Source organism: Carcharhinus amblyrhynchos, chromosome 3 (genome assembly GCF_965287045.1).
Source record: "Carcharhinus amblyrhynchos chromosome 3, sCarAmb.v2.hapA, whole genome shotgun sequence".
Taxonomy (NCBI): domain Eukaryota; kingdom Metazoa; phylum Chordata; class Chondrichthyes; order Carcharhiniformes; family Carcharhinidae; genus Carcharhinus; species Carcharhinus amblyrhynchos.
The window spans coordinates 47,004,800-47,024,978 of NC_137326.1; the positions used below are offsets into that span (position 1 = coordinate 47,004,800).

The 20,179-nt window shown below is 42.2% G+C and overlaps 1 protein-coding gene across 5 annotated transcripts in view; it reads right to left on the bottom strand.

Moving 5' to 3' along the window:
* LOC145339265 (contactin-4-like) overlaps nucleotides 1-20,179 on the bottom strand; it is a 2,278,868-nt gene that overhangs the window by 2,093,332 nt on the left and 165,357 nt on the right. The window lies entirely within an intron of this gene.

Genomic DNA, 20,179 nt, shown 5'->3' on the forward strand with positions numbered 1-20,179 from the left:
GGGCCTAGTAGCTAGTCTATTTGCAATCTAGAATGAACTCTTTAACTTAGTTGGGTTTTGTTCACTATTTTTGCCAATAAATGATCACTTCAACCACAATATTGCAAAAGTCTCAGTGCATGTTATACAAAATTTGACTTTTCACTCATGAGGATTGGACTATCACATTTGGAAATCTATTAAAAATTGTGGTAGTTTCACACTGGTAAAGTGTATTCTGTGTTTCTATTCATCCTACTAAACTAAAGTCAGCCTCAAGTACAGAGTGGATGGGAAGCTCTTCAACCTGAGGAGACTTCAAGCGATTACCAAAGTGAAGGAAACTGTTCTGAGAGATTTCATCTTTGCTGATGACTGCGCCCTGTATAGTGGCTCAGAGCCAAAGACGCAAGTCAGTATGGACAAATCTTCCACGGCTTGTGACAACTTTAGACTCATCATCAACATTAAAAAGACCAAAGTCATGCACCAGCCTGTTCCTCATGCATCATACACAGAACCCATAATCATAATCAAAGGGCACAAACTACAGGCAGTGGACCTGTTCACTTATCTTAGCAGCACCCTCTCCTGAGCAGAGACTATTGATGCAGAGGTTAACTGCAGAATAACAACTGCAAGTTCTGCTTTCGGTAGACTGCACTCGACTGTATGGGAACATCGAGGAATCAGCCCAGCAACAAAAATGAAGGTCTACAGCACCATGGTACTCAGTACCCTCCTGTATGCCTGTGAAGCGTGGACTGTGTGTCGAAGGCATGCAAGACAGCTCAATCATTTCCACATGACTTGACTTTGCAGAATATTATGCATCAGATGGCAAGACAAAGTACCAGACACTGAAGTTCTCTCCAGAGCAAGTCTACCATCAGCCCACACACTTCTGATGAAAGCGCAGACCCAGTGGACAGGTCATGTCATCCATATGCCAGATGAGCGTATACCCAAGCAGCTCCTTTTTCGGGAACTCTCTGCTGGAAGACACTTGCACGAAGGGCATAAGAAATGTTACAAAGACAACTCAAAGCTGCCCTGAAGTTGCTTGACATAGACATGACCACCTGGGAAATGCTGGCACAAAACCACCCTACTTGGCGCTGCCTCATCCACAAGGGCTATCAAGATTATGAAGCAAGATGCATTGCTGAAGCACAACTTAAGCACGAGCAGTGCCTACACAAGTCTGTCCAATATATGCCAGGACATTCCATGTCCGAATTGGCTTGATCAGTCAACTTTGGACACACCACATCCAGCCTCAAAATGACGAATGGTGTTGTGGCCCTCATCGACAACGATGGACAAACAACACTAAAATAAAAAGCCTTACATTTTCTCACAATGTTCTAATCTGCCACCTTCTTGCCCACTCATTAAATTTGTCTGTAACATCCTTATAATTTTCTTTCCCACATACTTATGCATCAACAGAATTGAATGTGCTGCACTTGATCCTTTCATCTAAGTTTTGAATATAGTTTGTAAATAACTGATGCCACAGCACTGATCAGCAAAAGCTTATCAATGTGAAAATTTTCTGCTTATTATTGTTCTTGTATCTTTTAACCGATCCTCTATCCATAACAATATCGCCCCACACTCTCACAAATCCTTATATTATGCAATGACCATTCATGTGGTGCATGACTAGATGACTTCTAAAAAATCTAATTATGTGCCATTCATTTGTTTCCCTTTATCTACGCTGTTGGTTACATCTTCAAAAAATGGGACTAGATTACTCAAATATAATTTTCCATTCATATAACAAGGTTGATTCTGTCTAACCATGTTATGATTTTCCAAACGCCCTTTCACCACTTCCTTAATAATTGATTCCATCATTTTCCTGACAATTGGTCAAAGACTAACTGGCCTGTAGTTTCCCATTTTCTTTCTCCCTGCTTTCTCAGATAGCAGTACACACTTTCCACCTTCCAATCCACTGGGCCTGTCCCATAGTCTAGGAAATTCTTAGATAAACTGCAACCAATACAGATAACCACCTCTTTTGCAATGTAAAATGTATAGAACATCAGGTCTGGGAGATTTATTTACTTTACATCCTATTCATTTCTCCAGTGGTTTTAGTTTGCTAATATTAAAAACTTTAAGTTACTTATTAGGCTGAGATTTTTTGTATGTTTCCTACTGTGAAGACAGATACTAAATATTTATTCATTTTTTTCTGCAATTTCCTTATTCCTCATTATAATTTCTCCAGTCTCAGGCTCTTAAGGGACCCATGTTTGCTTTTGCTATACTTCTTAATTACATACTTGTAGAATATCTAACAATGCATTTTAATATGCCTTACTAATTCACTGTTGTGTTCCCTTTCCCCCTCAATACTAATTTTTAGTTATTCTTTTCTAGATTCTAAGACTTGCCCAAATCTTAGGTTTATTACTGTCCTTTGTAATATGATGAGCCCCTTCTTTGAACATAATATAATCCTTCCCTCTTTATTTAGCCAGAGAGAGATCACTTTTCCTGTGGAGTGTTTATTTCTCAATAAAATACATATTCATTGAAAGATTGAATTTTTTTTAATGTTTACCGCTGCTCATCTGCTCTAAAAACTTTCAATCTCATTTTCCAATCAATGTTACCTAACTCAATGTAATTTGTCTTGTTTAATAGTCCAATTGTAGGACTGTATACATGAATGTACAATATTCTTGAATCTATAATGTTATGGCCGCTCATTAAGGGAATCCCTTACTATGCAATTATTTAGCAACCCTGTCTCATTACACAAAACAAGATCTAAAATAGTGTACTCTGCGGTTGGTTACATGTGTTGACCTCTTGCCGTGCAGTAAACGTTCACTGATTCTATGATCACGTATGCTGGTTTTCAGACAATTCAATTCACTCCACTTGATATCATGAAATTGTTGAAGGCACTGGGTACTGCACAGTTTTGGACTTTACCCAAGATTTGAAAGACTTGTTCTCCAAGACTAGCCAATCTCTTCAAAATTGCTGAGTTCTTTGACTTCACAGATGGATCATCTCTGTTGGCCCAGGTTTTACCTCAGAAATGTAAAGGAGTTCTCAAAGTAGAAATGTCACCCAGTCTGGACGGGGTGCATTCCTGGCTGCTGAGGAAGAAAAGGGGTAGGGAAAAAATTAGCTCCAGCCACAATCGTCAATCGAGGGCAGTGCCAGAGGGATTAGAAAAATATGAAGTGAGATAAACAGAGCAACTGCAGGCAAGCCACCCCATCAATAGTGGAGAAACCGATTGAGATAACAATTCAAAGCAAAAGTAATCATCCACAAAATGAAAAACTTGCATTTATATAATGTTAATCATTACCACAGGACATCTTGAAATGCTTCACAGACAATAAAGTACTGTGCAAATATAGTCGCTGTTGTAACGTTGAAAATAACTTGGAAAAATTAACTAATAAATGGCAGCAAGGAAGTCCAATTATTTTTGACTAACTTGATTGAGCTCCTTGAGGAAGTAATGGACAGAATTGATGAAGATGTTGCAATTAATGTCGTGCATGTGAACTTCCAAAAAAGTACCATAAGAATGTCATGGCTTTAGAGAGGGTGCAGAGAAAATTTATTAGCATAGTAACAGGGATGTAGAGTGTTTGTTGCATGGAGAAGCAAAAGAAGCCAGGATTGTTGCTGTTAGAGCAGAAGAGATTAAGGGGAGACTCGTTAGAGGTGGTCAAACTCACTACATTTTGACGGCGTAAATCAGAAGAAGCTGTTTCCAGGGACAGAGGGAACAGATTTATGACAGAAAAGAACGAGAGGGGAGTTGTGACATTGTTACGATCTGGAGTGCACTACCTGAAATGGTCACGGAGACAAATTCAACACTAACTTTCAGAGGAGAATTGGATCAACAATTGAACAAGAAAATTACAAGACTATGGGGAAAGGGCAGGGGATTGGAACTAATTGGATATGGGCCAGCATTGGCACAATGAGTTATTTGGCCTCCTTCTGTATTGGCTCACTCCATGATTCAGCAGTCACATTGACTCTGTCATCATTGTTACAATTGATGAGTCGTTAATCAAACATCTAGAAATATACTGAATGAATTGCAAAGGGGTACCACAACAATTTTGTTACAAACTTATCTGCTAATGGATTATCTTTTTAAGCAAAGAATGTAATCAAAAAAAACAGCAGATTATTGTAGTACTGCTGCTTGTGCACAGGTCTAATCTTCCTTAGCAAGAGAAGCAAATGAATAGAAACAAAGCTCAAAACAAAATCATGCAGCTTTTAAAAAATATATATTTCTGGAACTTTTAAATAGGATCAAAAATTGAATGCAGTTCAATTTAAAAAAACTTCTTGGATGAGCTCAGCTATAACGGATTATCGACTCGAACCATCTATCATTTTGGTAACATTCACAACAAGATGCAACAGTTTTTGTAATATTTCACAGTCTGCTTGTCGGCAAATCAAGTGGAAATTTAGTAAGCGAATTAGGCCATGTTGCTGTTCATCTAGAGCAGTGCAGTGTGATAAGGAAAGTCAAAGCAACAATAAGACTAAACCAAGGATGGATATTGTCAATACATGCAGTGATGTGGATTGAATTGTGTCTCTGATTGAAATGGAAAATGGGTCCCTGCTCATTTGTCAGCAGGTCAGTAGCAGGATTTTAGACTTTAGTTTTGCCCAAAGGCTTTTTTTGATTCTTCATTATATTTGTGATGGTTTCCATGCTGAATTTAATCTACCAGTGATATAAAATATATTGCAGATTCAACAACAACTTCCATTTATGTAGCACCTTTAACAAAATCTGGCACTGAGTCACACAAGGAAATATTGGTACAGGTGGCTAAAAGATTATTCAAAGAGGTAGGTTTTGCGGAGCACCTCAAAGAAGAGAAGCAAAGAGGCAGAAAGGTTTAGGGAGCATTCCAGGGTTTAGGGTCTTTGCAACTGGAGGTATGGATGCCAATGTATGAGCAATATAAACTCAGGATGCTTAAGAGACTAAAAGTGATGGAGAACTGATATCTTGGAATATTGTATTTCTTGAATAATTTGCAGTGATAAGGAAAGGCAAGGGTATGGAGGGATTTGAAAATAAGTATGACAACTTCAAAATCAAGGTGATGCTCAAGCAGGAGGTCAACATGCACACTGGAACTGGACCTGGTGAGAATTAGGATGTGGAAGCAGAGTTTTGAATGATTTCTTGTTTACAGAGAGCAGAATGTAAAAGATCAGTCAGGAGTGCATTAATGTAGTCAAGTCTAGAGGTAACAAAGGCATGGATGAGGATTTCATAAGAACATAAGAACATAAGAAATAGGAGCAGGAGTAGGCCATCTAGCCCTTCGAGCCTGCCCCGCCATTCAATAAGATCATGGCTGATCTGTCGTGGCTCAGTTCCACATTCCCGCCCTCTCCCCATAACCCTTAATCCCCTCGCTTATCAAAAACCCATCAACCCGCGTCTTAAAAATATTCAGCGAGGCAGCCTCCACCACTTCAACGGGCAGAGAATTCCAGAGATTCACCACCCTTTGAGTGAAGAAGTTCCTCCTCAATTCCGTACTAAACCGCCCCCCCTTTATCTTGAGGCTGTTCCCCCTAGTCCTACTGTCCTTTCTGAGCGGGGAGAGTCTCTCCACCTCTATCCTATCCATCCCATTCATCATCTTATATGTCTCAATGAGATCTCCCCTCATTCTTCTAAACTCTAACGAGTACAAGCCTAGTTTATTCAGCCTCTCCTCATAGCTCAACCCCCTCAACTCCGGTATCAGCCTAGTAAACCTCCTCTGCACTCCCTCCAAGGCCAAAATATCCTTGCGTAAGTGCGGCGACCAAAACTGCACACAGTACTCCAGCTGCGGCCTCACCAGTGCCCTATACAGCTGATTTCAGCAGTTAATAAGCTACACCAGGGTGACAGTAGAGTGAGTTGGAATAAGTGGCCTTTGTGATGGCAAGGATATGTGGTCAGAAGCTCATTTTTGGGTCAAGTGTCCAAGGTTGCAAGCATGCTGCTTTAGCCTTTGAAAATTGACAGGGAGAGGAATGGAGTGAGTGGCAAGGGAACAGGATCCTGACAGCAACCCAAGAAAATAGCTTTCATGTTTCCAAGTTAAGTTTATTCATGGAGTTCAAAGAATCCCTACAATGCAGAAGGCTGCCAGTTGGCCCATCGAGCCTGCAGCAACAACAATCCCATCCAAGTCCTATCTCCCTAACCCCACATATTTACCATACTAATCCCCCTGACAGTAGGGGAAAATTAGCAGGGCTAATCCACCTAACCCATACACCTTTGGACTGTGGGAGGAAATCCACACAAATTAACCGAGGCTGGAATTGAACTTGAATCCCTGGTGCTGTGAGGCAGCAGTGCTAACCATTGTGTCACCATGCCGCCCACGGATAGGAAATGTCGACTCATCAAGTACCACATGTTCGAAAAACATCCTGGTAATTTAGAGGCAGGGACATACAAACAGGAGTAGGTCATTCAGCCCTCGTGCCTGCTCTGTTAGTCAACTAGATGATAGTTCATCATCCATCTCACACCACTTTCCCACACCAGCTCCGATCCCTGGATCTCATTAGTATCTACGAATCTATCAATCTCTGCCTTAATAATATGCTTTCATGGCCTTTTGAAGTAGAGAGTTCCAAAAATTAATCATCTGACTGTGTCCCGTGGTTCAAGAACCCCCATTCAAGAGGTAACACCCTTTTTGAATCTATCCTGTATAACTCTTTAAAAAATTTATAATGATATCCCCTCTCATTCTTCTGAACTTGAGAGAATGCAGGCCCAGTCTCCTCAATCTCTCATCAGGGGACAGTCCTGCTGTCCCAGGAATCAGTCTGATGAACCTCCGCTGTACTTCCTCTGACAAATATGTCCTTCCTTCGGTAAGGGGGCCAAAACTGTACACATTTCTCAAGGTGTGATCTATCCAAGATTCTGTACAATTGCAGCAAGACATGTTTGCTCCTGTACTCAAATACTCTTGTGATCAAGGCCAGTGTCCATTTGCCTTCTGAGGACAGTTAAGATTCAATTTGCCTTCCTAATTGCTGCTGCACCTGCATGTTTACTTTTGGTGACTTCTGAACAGGGATACTCAGGTTGCTTTGGATAGCAACACTTTCTAATCTCTCACCATTTAAGAAATACTCTGAATGTCCATTCCTGTCACCAAAGTGAATAATTTCACCTGTATCTACATTGTATACCATCTGCCATGTTCTTGTCTACTCACTACGCAGACCCAAATCCCTTGACACCTCTGCGCCTTCCTCATAACTCACATTCCCACCATTTTGTGTCATCCACTGTTGTATAAGTGCAATTGTTTCTGAAAGATTTGACAACAAGGAAAACAGATTTCTGAGGTGGCACACCATGGGTTACTTAAACAAATCAATGCAGCTTTATTTACAAAAAATTGCCTGATTGAAGTCCAACATTGAAGAGAAATAAAAACCCACGGATCTCTCCGGTGACGTCACAGCACATCATGTGACTAATCACAGCCCTACACTGCTTTTCAATGCATAATATCCGCAAACAATGAAATGTGACATTTAGTCCCCGCATTTGATTTATCGATATAGCTCATAAGCAGCTGGGGCCAAGTACTGATCTTTGTGGTTCCCCACTAGTCACAGCATTCTAACCTGAGAATCACCCACCTATTGCCACTCTCTGCTTTCTGTCTGTTAACCAATTCTCAATCCAAAGCAGTACCTTATCCCAATTCCATGTCCTCTAATTCTATTTACTTACCTCCAACGACGTAGGCAAAATGCAAACTGAGGATCTGGGGAGGGAGTATGAAAAGCTGGGAATGGAATTAAAAAGTAGAACCAACAAGGTGGTTATCTCTGGGCTACTGCCTGAACCGAGTGCAGACGGGTGTAAGGTTGATAAGATTAAGGAAGTGAATGGGTGGCTCAGGGATTGGTGTGGGAGGAATGGGTTTGAATTTATGGGGCATTGGCATCAGTATTGGGGTAGGTGGGACCTGTTCAGGTGGGATGGGGTTGGTCTGAACCGTGCTGGGACCAGAGTCCTGGCGAATCATGTAAATAGGACTGTAGACAGGGCTTTAAACTAATTAGGAGGGGGAGGGTGCGAGGGTAGGTGACATTACGGGGGCTAAAGTTAAGGAGAGGGTACAGGTAAGGGAAGAGGCCGAGGATGTCCCAATAATAAAGGGAGTAGGGGGCGTGAGTATGGTTGGTGGCGTTCTGGCAAATAGGGCCCAGGTGAATGCTGGGATGAAGGCACTTTATCTGAATGCACGAAGCATTCGGAATAAAGTGGATGAGCTGGTGGCACAGATCAGCGCAAATGGATATGATCTGGTGGCCCTTACAGAGACGTGGCTGCAAGGTGACAGGGACTGGGAGCTGAATGTCCAGGGATATCAAGTGTTTAGGAAGGATAGGCAGGAGGAAAGAGGGGGTGGCGTAGCTCTGCTGATTAAGGATAGCATCAGGGTGGTAGCAAGGGATGATATAGGAACCAAAGAGCAGAAAGTGGAATCGTTGTGGGTGGAGATTAGGAACAGCAAAGGGAGGAAGACGCTGGTGGGTGTCGTCTATAGGCCCCCGAATAATGATCTGGAGGTGGGGCGGGCTGTTAACGCGCAAATAAGTGCGGTGTGCAGGAATGGAACGGCGGTAATTATGGGGGATTTCAATCTACATATTGATTGGTCGACCCATGTTGGACACGGTGGGCTCGAGGAGGAGTTCTTGGAATGCCGCCGGGATAATTTCCTTGAACAGTGTGTGTTGGAGCCGACGAGGGAGCGAGCTATCTTGGATCTGGTGCTATGTAATGAGGCGGGAAGAATTAGGGACCTTGTGGTGAAGGATCCTCTTGGGGAGAGTGATCATTGTATGGTGGAGTTTCTGGTGCAGATGGAGGAGGAGAAAGTGGGTTCCCGGACACGCGCCCTTTGTTTGAACAGAGGGGAGTACGGTAGGATGAGAGAAGAATTGGCGAATGTTGACTGGGGGAGCGCGTTGGAAGGTAGGTCTGCTGAGGAGCAGTGGAGGATCTTTAAGGAGATCTTTCTTGGTGCTCAGCAGAAATTTATTCCGATGGTTAAAAAGAACCGTAGGAGGAGAGGTAATAAGCCGTGGATAACGAAGGAGGTGAAGGAAAGTGTTAAATTAAAAGCGGAGGTGTTTAGAGTAGCTAAGAGTAGTGAGCGAGAAGAGGATTGGGAGAGGTTTAAATGTCAACAAAGATTGATAAAGAAGTTGATAAAGAAGGGCAGGAGAAACTATGAAGCTGGGATAGTGCTTAATATAAAAAAGGATAGCAAGAGTTTTTATAAATATATAAAAAGGAAGAGGCTGGCTAGGGTGAATGTTGGACCCTTAGACGATGAGAGGGGGGACTTAGTGGTAGGGGATGGGGAAATGGCTGAGGTCTTGAATAACTTTTTTGTTTCGGTCTTCACGGAGGAGGACGTGAATAATTTGCCTGGTGTTAGCGATGGAAAGATGGTAGGACTGGAGGGCCTGAATGACATTATTGTTACTAGAGAGGCGGTGCTCGACAGACTGGAGGGACTGATTGTGGACAAGTCCCCAGGACCAGATGGAATGCATCCGAGGGTTCTGAAAGAAATGGCGGAGGTGATAGTGGATGCCTTGGTGGTTATTTTCCAGACGTCGCTGGATTCCGGGGAAGTGCCGGAAGATTGGAAAACGGCTAATGTTACGCCGTTGTTTAAGAAGGGTGGCAGGCAAAAGGCGGGGAATTATAGGCCGGTTAGTTTAACGTCTGTTGTAGGTAAAATGTTAGAATCCGTCATCAAGGAGGAAATAGCGAGGCATCTTGAGGGGAATTGCTTGATAGAGCAGACGCAGCACGGTTTCGTTAAGGGGAAGTCGTGTCTGACAAATTTATTGGAGTTCTATGAGGATGTGTCTAGGGCGGTGGATAGAGGAGAGCCGGTGGATGTGGTCTTTCTTGATTTTCAGAAGGCGTTTGACAAGGTACCTCACAAGAGGTTATTGCAGAAGGTAAGGAGGCATGGAGTTGGGGGTAGGGTGTTACCGTGGACAGAGGATTGGCTATCAAATAGGAGGCAGAGAGTGGGGGTTAATGGGTGCTATTCGGATTGGCAGTTGGTGACTAGTGGAGTGCCCCAGGGGTTGGTGCTGGGGCCTCAGCTATTTACCATTTATATAGATGATCTGGAGGAGGGAACCGAGTGTATGGTGTCGAAATTTGCTGATGACACCAAGATTGGTGGAACAGCAAATTGCGCGGAGGGTGTGGAGAGTCTGCAGAAGGATCTAGATAGGCTGGGCGAATGGGCCAGGAACTGGCAAATGGAATTCAATGTTGGCAAGTGCGAGGTAGTCCACTTTGGTAGGAATAATGGTAGGAAGGACTATTACTTATGTGGCGAAAAACTGCAGCAGGCGACGGTGCAGAGGGACCTCGGGGTCCTTGTGCATGAGTCGCAAAAACTCAGCCTGCAGGTGCAGCAGGTGGTCAGGAAGGCGAATGGGATGCTGGCCTTCATAGCGAGGGGGATTGAATATAAAAGTAGGGAGGTCTTGCTGCAGCTGTATAGGGCATTGGTGAGGCCGCAGCTGGAGTACTGTGTGCAGTTTTGGGCGCCGCACTTACGCAAGGATATTTTGGCCTTGGAGGGAGTGCAGAGGAGGTTTACTAGGCTGATACCGGAGTTGAGGGGGTTGAGCTATGAGGAGAGGCTGAATAAACTAGGCTTGTACTCGTTAGAGTTTAGAAGAATGAGGGGAGATCTCATTGAGACGTATAAGATGATGAATGGGATGGATAGGATAGAGGTGGAGAGACTCTTCCCACTCAGAAAGGACAGTAGGACTAGGGGGCACAGCCTCAAGATAAAGCGGGGGGGGGGGCGGCTTAGAACGGAGTTGAGGAGGAACTTCTTCACTCAAAGGGTGGTGAATCTCTGGAATTCTCTGCCCGTTGAAGTGGTGGAGGCTGCCTCGCTAAATATTTTTAAGACGCGGGTTGATGGGTTTTTGATAAGCGAGGGGATTAAGGGTTATGGGGAGAGGGCGGGAATGTGGAACTGAGCCACGACAGATCAGCCATGATCTTATTGAATGGCGGGGCATGCTCGAAGGGCTAGATGGCCTACTCCTGCTCCTATTTCTTATGTTCTTATGTTCTTTGTAGGACCTCACTGAAAGTCTTCTGAAAATCCAAATATATCACATCCACAAGTTCCTCTGCATCTATGCCACTAGTAATGGCCTCAAAAAAAATCTATAGGCTTGTCAAGCATGATTTCTCTTGCATAAAACAACACTGACTTTGCCCAGTCAGATCAGTACTCTCTAAGTGTCCAGTTATCACATCCTTCATAACAGATTCAGATAGACTCAGTCAGTGGATACATTTCATTGCACTTATAAATTACCCCTCCATCTTGGATACAATGACTGCATTGGAAACCATCTAACTTCATGATCCAGCCACATAGCAACTTTGTGTTGCCTCTGGGCAACAGGATAACATCTGAATCCAACATAGCTCCCACTATGATGTACATCTGAGCCAAGACAACTCAAAATAGCAGATGTTCAGTCCCTTAGGCTAGTGGAAAAATAAGCAAGCATGCCCAGATCACATTGGCGACAGGCATAATTGGTAGTGTTCCTGAAACTTGGAATGCTGAAATGTATAAACAACACAAAACTCTCAGCAAGCATGATTCAATGCTTCATAGAAAACTGAAGTGTCAGATTGTGTTTGGCCATTTAACATTTGGTGTAATCGAGGCGTCACATAATGTACTTCACTCATGGTGTCAAGTAAATTTTGATATAAAAGCAAGAAAAGTCCACATGGCATTGCTCACAAATGAAAATAAATGTTCTAAGCTCATGTTCCAGATGAAGCACAAAGAGGGCCATGTTTAAAATCTTGTAATTTAACTCTGTTATATGCCCAATTTAAGAGTGACATTGTCAAATGAATGTGTGATTCTCACAAGAATTTATACTGATTTTTCTTTGCCCAGTGCAAAGCTATAATCTTAAATGCATTGACTGGATAGAAGTGACATGAATGATTCCAAAGTATATCAATGACAGGAATATGTTGTGAGGTGCAATATTCAGAAACATGGCAATGTACAATTTTCTAAGTAGTCACAGGTGACTGCAGACAGTGTGCCTTCCTACCATCATCCACAGACAGACTAAAATCAACTCCCAACAGCAGTGCAATTTCAAAATCGGAGTTCTCCAAACTTCTCCAGCAGATCAATATCGAGGGAAATATGTTGGCTCCAGGACATTAAGCTGGAGTGATTCCTTCCAAACAGCCAAACAAGGTCAGTTGTAAACTATGGAGAAGCTAGGTTTGGTGAAACCACCACCAGTTTCTCCAACCCTAGTTTAAACCATTTGTCCCCTGAGTGCACAAATCAACTCGCATTAACATGACACCACAATTGTGATTTATTTTCAGAGCACCATGGCAAGGCATAATATTAAATGGAACATCATACCATTATGCATTCCATTAAACAATGCATCTCCGCAACTGATAAACACTAAGAGAGGCAATTCGGGATTCATCATTTGAAAACTCACTGAAGCCATCTGGAACTCAAATGAATTTGCCCAATCAACCAATCCTAAGTTTAATATAAATAAGTACATGAACGCTGCAAAGTGATGCACAAATAGGCTTCTGTGCTTGCTTAGATAAGTTTTCACTGTTGGCAGTTTTTCATTGTTAATAGTTTTCAAGGGACCAAGTCCTGGAATTAAATTTGTGAGGATTGTGTGTGTACGTCACTTTGTTCTCAGATCCCATCATGAGAGATGTTTAAAACAACTAAAACAGAGGTGGCAATATAAGGAAAGGAAAGGAGATTTTCAGAAAACAGGAAAGGAACTAGAGACAGTGATAAAGCCAAGTCAGGCAAAGGCAACAATGAGTGACTGTATGAAGCAGAGTGAGAGAGAGAAAAACAGAGTAGAGGAAATTGTGGAAAATTAAACAATTTTTATTTTAAAAAGTCAATGAACAACTTACTAGGATATTAACTCAATTTCATTGAATTATAGAATGCCTCCAGTACAGGAGGAGGCCATTCGGCCTATCAAGTCTGTACCAAACACAATCCCACCCAGGCTCTATTCCTGTACCCTTCATTAACCCTGCTAATCCCCCTGATGCTAGAATCAAATTTAACATGGCTAATCAACATAACCTGCACATCTTTGGACTATGGGAAGAAACTCACGCAGACAGGGGGAGAGAGTGCAAACTCCACATAGTCAGTGAGCCGAGGCTATTGAACCTCAGTCCTTGGCACCGTGAAGCACAATGCTAACCATTGTGCCACCCTTTCATTAAGGGATACCGATCACATGAATCATCCTCCCTGTCCACCTACTTCCTAAAAAGATGTTGGCCTGTACTTACCTACCTAAGCTCTTAAAATCATGTAGCACACTTAATCTAAAAAATATTTAACATTAAAAAGGAAAACTTTGGAGCTGTTCATGCTTTGCATTTGGCAGTATTGAAGTAGTTCTTTGTATTACTTTCTACTGACATGTTTTCCGTTCATCTAAATATTAAGTATGAACTACATATTCTTCCAAAGATTTCCAAATACTCTTATAACGTATGTTAAATGTTAAAATTCTTTATGTCCTTCAATCCTGCATACTTACTGAACTTCAACCAAAACTGAGATTCTGCAAATGAACTGGGAACATAATTCAAAGACTGGGTTTGACAATTAATCCATTCTTCGTTCTAAAGTGTGATCCATTACATTTCTCATGATTATTTTTACAATTAGAATCAAATTTTTTTTTAAGCTTTTACAGGTTTAACAAGACATTGCCTGAAATCAGCAGTAACAGAGAACTCTCCATTGAAGCTGTCATCCAAGAGGGTAATTAACTACATTCCAACATGCTAGAAGTTATTGGGTTGATCACTTTTAGATGCCATTTTATAAAAGGATTTTTAATCATAGAATCCCTACAGTAAAGAAGGGGGCCATTTGGCCCTTCAAGTCTGCACCGACCACAATCCATCCAGGCCCTATCCGCACAACCACATGCATTTACCTGAACTAATCCCCCTGACACTAGGGGGCAATTTAGTAAGGCTAAACCCAGCTTGCAAAAACCCAGCTTGCAGGTGCAGCAGGTGGTCAGGAAGGCGAATGGGATGCTGGCCTTCATAGCGAGGGGGATTGAATATGAAAGTAGGGAGGTCTTGCTGCAGCTGTATAGGGCATTGGTGAGGCCGCAGCTGGAGTACTGTGTGCAGTTTTGGGCGCCGCACCTGTGCAAGGATATTTTGGCCTTGGAGGGAGTGCAGAGGAGGTTTACTAGGCTGATACCGGAGTTGAGGGGATTGAGCTATGAGGAGAGGCTGAATAAACTAGGCTTGTACTCGTTAGAGTTTAGAAGAATGAGGGGAGATCTCATTGAGACGTATAAGATGATGAATGGGATGGATAGGATAGAGGTGGAGAGACTCTTCCCGCTCAAAAAAGACAGTAGGACTAGGGGGCACAGCCTCAAGATAAAGGGGAGGCGGTTTAGAACGGAGTTGAGGAGGAACTTCTTCACTCAAAGGGTGGTGAATCTCTGGAATTCTCTGCCCGTTGAAGTGGTGGAGGCTGCCTCGCTAAATATTTTTAAGAAGCGGGTTGATGGGTTCTTGATAAGAGAGGGGATTAAGGGTTATGGGGAGAGGGCGGGAAAGTGGAACTGAGCCACGACAGATCAGCCATGATCTTATTGAATGGCGGGGCAGGCTCGAAGGGCTGGATGGCCTACTCCTGCTCCTATTTCTTATGTTCTTATGTTCTAATCCATGTAACCAGCACATCTTTGGACTGTGGAAGGAAACCGGAGTACCCAGAGGAAACCCACGCAGACATGGGGAGAACATGCAAACTCCACAAAGATAGTGACCCAAGCTGGGAATTGAACCCAGGTCCCTGGCACTGTGAGGCAGCAATGCTAACCACTGTGCCACCGTGTTGGTAGGAGGGCACAAGCTGATTTTGCATTAAAATGAACAGAAGACACATTTTAAAAATGACTGAACACATACTTTGGTCCACACGCTAATTGAACCTTGACAATATCTCTTTCTGCAAACTGAAGAATCTTTTGCCTAAATAAACCTTCAACTTGCTTGAGAGAGGAGAGACTTTCTCTGCTACTAAATCACCTGGGCAGCCAATTAATGCGATAAAAGCTGTTCCCACCATTATACAACTCTCTGATTCAATTTACAAATTGCACGCGCTGGGGTAAACATCAGGTCTTCCATTTGTTCTACTTGGTTCAAGAGTAGTTCAAAAAAGGATCCAATGTGCTTTTCTATCTGCTCCATTCAACCATAGAACAAGGAATGTCACAGGCAGAAGCCACAACTGCAGAAAAATGGAATAATCTAACAAAGTTATAGAATGGAGGATGAATACAAGTACTGACATGATTTGGTTTAAAATGTGCACAGCCTGGTTGAAGAATGCATCATTCTGTGAGATATGGCAGCCAAGCTTCTTATAATGTTGTCACCTGAAATTGTAAATGGCACCTGTACAACGTGGACTTTATTTTCATATTGTCCAATACGTTTTGGTGGATTTTTCAGAGTGAACAGGAACTATGCCTTACTGCAACATTTGTATATTGAATAAAGCTCAGATCAATTTCAACTATGCCCAACATATTATTCTTAAAAATGGTTGTACCCTTTAAAATTAGTAACTTGCAGGCGAACATAGTAGGATGAACTAGAGATTTTAAACAGTAGATATCATTGTTTCACAATTGTAGTTGCTTTTGGGGAAGATACTTACTTAAAAAAAAGGAATGTCCTTAGGTGCAAGTCCAAGCCCTCTGTAATTGCCTAGATTTGTCCAATTAATTCAGGTAGAGATCAAGAGAAGACAATTTCAGATATTTAACGTTGCTCCTCACACTTACATGATCTTTAGAAGAAAGGCTCCTTCCTTTACTCATTATAGCACTCAGTACATCTTAAGTGTCTGGTAGGTCTGTCAAGTTTAATTGCATTATTTGAGTTGCAACTGCACTGGTTGAAGAGGTGCCTATTTTCCAACAATCCATGAGCAGCAAGAAGAATTTAATTTGCTCCCAAAGGTACGCAAGACGGACAAATCCACTCCTGATAAGTCTCCCATTAATTTTACTGGACCAGTATTAATTTCATGAAATATTGCCAAACCATTTAGCAATAGGAGTACTTGTTAACTCAAATGAAAATTTTTAACACAATGGACAATATCTGACAACGCATTAAAAAAATTAGTGTGTCCAACAGGTTGATGTGATATATCTGGTGTGCGTGGGTGAAGTGAATTAGCATGCTTTCTGCTGTTGGTGTGCCAATTTGGCATCTTATTTTCAGCCTGCCCCACTAGCTCACAGCAATGCGAAAAACAATGAAATATGTCTCACCATGTCAGTGCATAGCCTCTCAATTGATAAGTCTTCAGCTGTGCCTCCTCATGGCACCATGTAAAGACTTGGGCCCTCACAACACCAGAGTGCACTTGCGGGAGGTTTGACCAGCCCACCCCAGGCATGTACATGGGTGAACAACCCCACTGCCTTGTCAATACCTCTGGAGAGTTGACAGCAGAGAGTAAACCTTGACAAAAAATTGGAGTGCAGTCCAAAGACAGACCAACGTCGAGTTACATCATTTTTCTGGCAACTTCTGTAACAAAGCCAGTGCCAAACGTGGTGTTTTGCATCCCTTTGGGCACAACTGGGGAGGTTGAGGGGAAGATCCTGATGTTTGTACAGACTAGGGTCTATATAAATTTTATCCAGGCTTGTGCCCTGGCGAGCACACTGCAGTTTTGCTGCAGAACATTAAAGTATCATGGACAACAATTACAAGTGGATGAGCCCAACTCGATCAGCAAAAAGAATGATTGCCATGGGCTGTCCTTGATGGTGGGAAGGTCCAGCATGTCCCACTGGTCAGCCACTTCAACTTAGATAGCCTTACTAGTAAGATACTGAGCCACCAGGATCCTATTGCTTCAGCGGGTGCTTAGAGTTTCTACATCACATGTGGATAGAATCCACTGCACTAAGCAAACAAACTAAAAGTCAGCCAACGTCCCCCTCTGCAGCAAATGCAACAGAAACCGATAGAGAGAGGCTTCTGAGCTTCACCAAGCAATGCTTAATTTAAAGTTGACCATCATGCCACCAGCTATGTGTGATGGAAGGCTGTCACCACCTTTAACCTAGGCAATAGGTGTCACCATAAACAGATATTTAAGGAGGCTCGAAGGGCCAGATGGCCTACTCCTGCTCCTGTTGCTTATGTTCTTATGTTCTTATGAGCTATCAATTAATACAGCTAAACCTCCTGCCACTTTAAAGCCTCAGATGAACACCTTTAAAGAGTGTGGCCTCACTTTATTTCCATATTTGACATTTACAAAGCATCTTAGAAAAACAACTTACAAATGTTCATTTGTAGAATGCTGATGACCAGTGTTTGATGGGGGTTTTATGTTATGTTATGTTATGTACTTATGTTTTGAAGCATCGTAGTTGACTAACAGATATAAATAATGGAAGGAATAGGAGCAGAAGTACATCACAGACTATATAACCCCAAATCAATAAGATTACAGCTAATATGCTTCACATTCATTTTCCTGACTGGTTCCCGAAAGAAACTAGAAGTAGGAGCAGGCCATTCGGTCCTTTAAGCCTGCAGCACCATTCATTATGATCATGGCTGATCATCAAATTCAAAATGCTGATTCCCCCCCTCCCCTCTCCTCCCAATATCCCTTTAGCCCCAAGAGCTATATCTTGAGACATCCACACACCTATTTTACTAAGTCTTGAATATAAACATAAGAACATAAGAAATAGGAGCAGAAGTAGGCCATCTAGCCCTTCGAGCCTGCCCCGCCATTCAACAAGATCATGGCTGATCTGTCGTGGGTCAGTTCCACTTTCCCGCCTTCTCCCCATAGCCCTTAATCCCCTTGCCTACCAAAAACCTATCTACCCGCATCTTAAATATATTTAGTGAGGTAGCCTCCACCACTTCAACGGGCAGAGAATTCCAGAGATTCACCACCCTTTGAGTGAAGAAGTTCCTCTTCAACTCTGTACCTTCCAAAATAAATCACCTCGCATTTATCAGGATTAAATTCCATCTGCCATTTATCTGCCCAATATACCAGCCTATCTATATCCTGCTGTGTTGCCTGACACTCCTCCTCACTGTCTGCCAATCCTGCCATCTTTGTGTCATCTTGAAACTTGCTGATCACACCACGTACGCCCTCTTCCAAGTCATTTATATATATTATGAATAGAAGAGGTCCCAGTACTGAGCCCTGCGGCACACCATTAGTGACAGACCTCCAGCTAGAAAAGGACCCTTCCACTACTACTCTCTGTCTTCTGTTACCTAGCCAGTTCTCAATCCATCTAGATACGTGTCCTTGTATCCCATAAGACTTAACCTCTTCAACCAACCTACCATGAGGGGCTTTGTCAAACGCCTTACTGAAATCCATACAGATGACATCAACGACTCGTCCTTCGTCGACCGTTTTTGTCACCTCCTCAAAAAATTCTAGCAGATTCGTAAGGCAAGACCTCCTCTTAACAAAGCCATATACTCAATGACTGAGCATCCGTAGCTCTTTGGGATGGAGAATTCCAAAATTCACAACCCTCCAAGTGAAGAAATTTTATCTTGTCGCTACTGTAATATGCCATTAATGGGTAACAGCATGCCACGTCTAAGGGGAAGTGTGTCATGTGACCCAGTCTCAGTTTCACTTTGGTCCAGCAAAGCACTCACAGCTCTGTCTTCAAAATTTCTACCTTACTATACCTTTATGTGCCTGGTCTAAATAAGTAAGTCCATAATGTGCTTACCCAATCCCTGATGAGTGATTGGTGCCTTTATATCTCATAAAAACACAACAATTATAGTCCTAAATTGCTCACCCTTACACTAACTCTATGACTCCTAATTCCAGACTCTTCAGCCAGGGGAAAGCTCCTCTCAGAATCTGCCATTTCCAGGCCTCTTAAAAATGTTAGACATTACAGTGATACCACCTCTCATTCTTTTAAACTCCAGAGAACACAGGGAATGCATTTTACTTTATCTCTCCTCAAAGGCTAACCCTCTCATCCTAGGAATCTATCTAGTGAGCATTCATTTCACCTTGTGTAAAGTAAATATATCTTTCCTTTGGAAAGGAGACCAAAACTGTGCACAGTGTTCTATTATGTCTATGTAAAAGCCCAGTGGATTTTGCTGGTTTTTAATTCCCTTATTTTTAAACCTACTTCCCAATCAATCCTTGATTTTTCACTATTTGCAATATGCTTTTGTATCTTCTACTGTGAAGACAGAAAAAATATTTATTTCATGTCTCTGCCACATTCTATTCTCCATTATAATTTCTCTAGTCTTTGCCTTGTGACTATTTCTTCCTCACCTCTTCCTCATTACCTACTTGCATGAGTCTTTATTCTTCAGGAGACTGTATGATCACTGAGAGTTATGAACTGTTTCTTTAATTGTTCACCTTGCTTTTCTACTATCGTCTTATTTCTGAATCAACCTTTGCCAATGCACCACTCACACTTTAACAGTTGAAGTTACAGAATGTGATATGTTTTGATGTGTCTGATACAATACATTGAGTGTCAGGTTTAGGAGGTGGTGAATAACTTCACTTCATATTTAGATTTCAATTTTGTGAGGAAATAGAGATAGTAGATAATTTTAAATACATTAGATTTGTATTTCGTGGGAATTAGGATCAATAAAAGCTCTTTAATTTTAACTTGAATCTCTGTATGTGCGTGTTAAGAAAGGGTGAATTTGAATTTTGGTTTCACTTTAAAAAGCTGCCTGCAACTCTGAAGCTGTGTTTATGGACCCGCATTTTAATGAGGTATTATTACTCTTGAAGGGAAGTTAAAACAAATACAAGGTAGAAAAATGTGTGCTGTTGCCTAGCAACAGGAGTCTCAAGAGGGGAACTCACAGATACAGAACAGCAGTTTTTAATTCAGTTGGTGATTAAGTTCTAAGGTGAAGGGAGCCGTTTACACCTCTAACTGGAAGCACAAC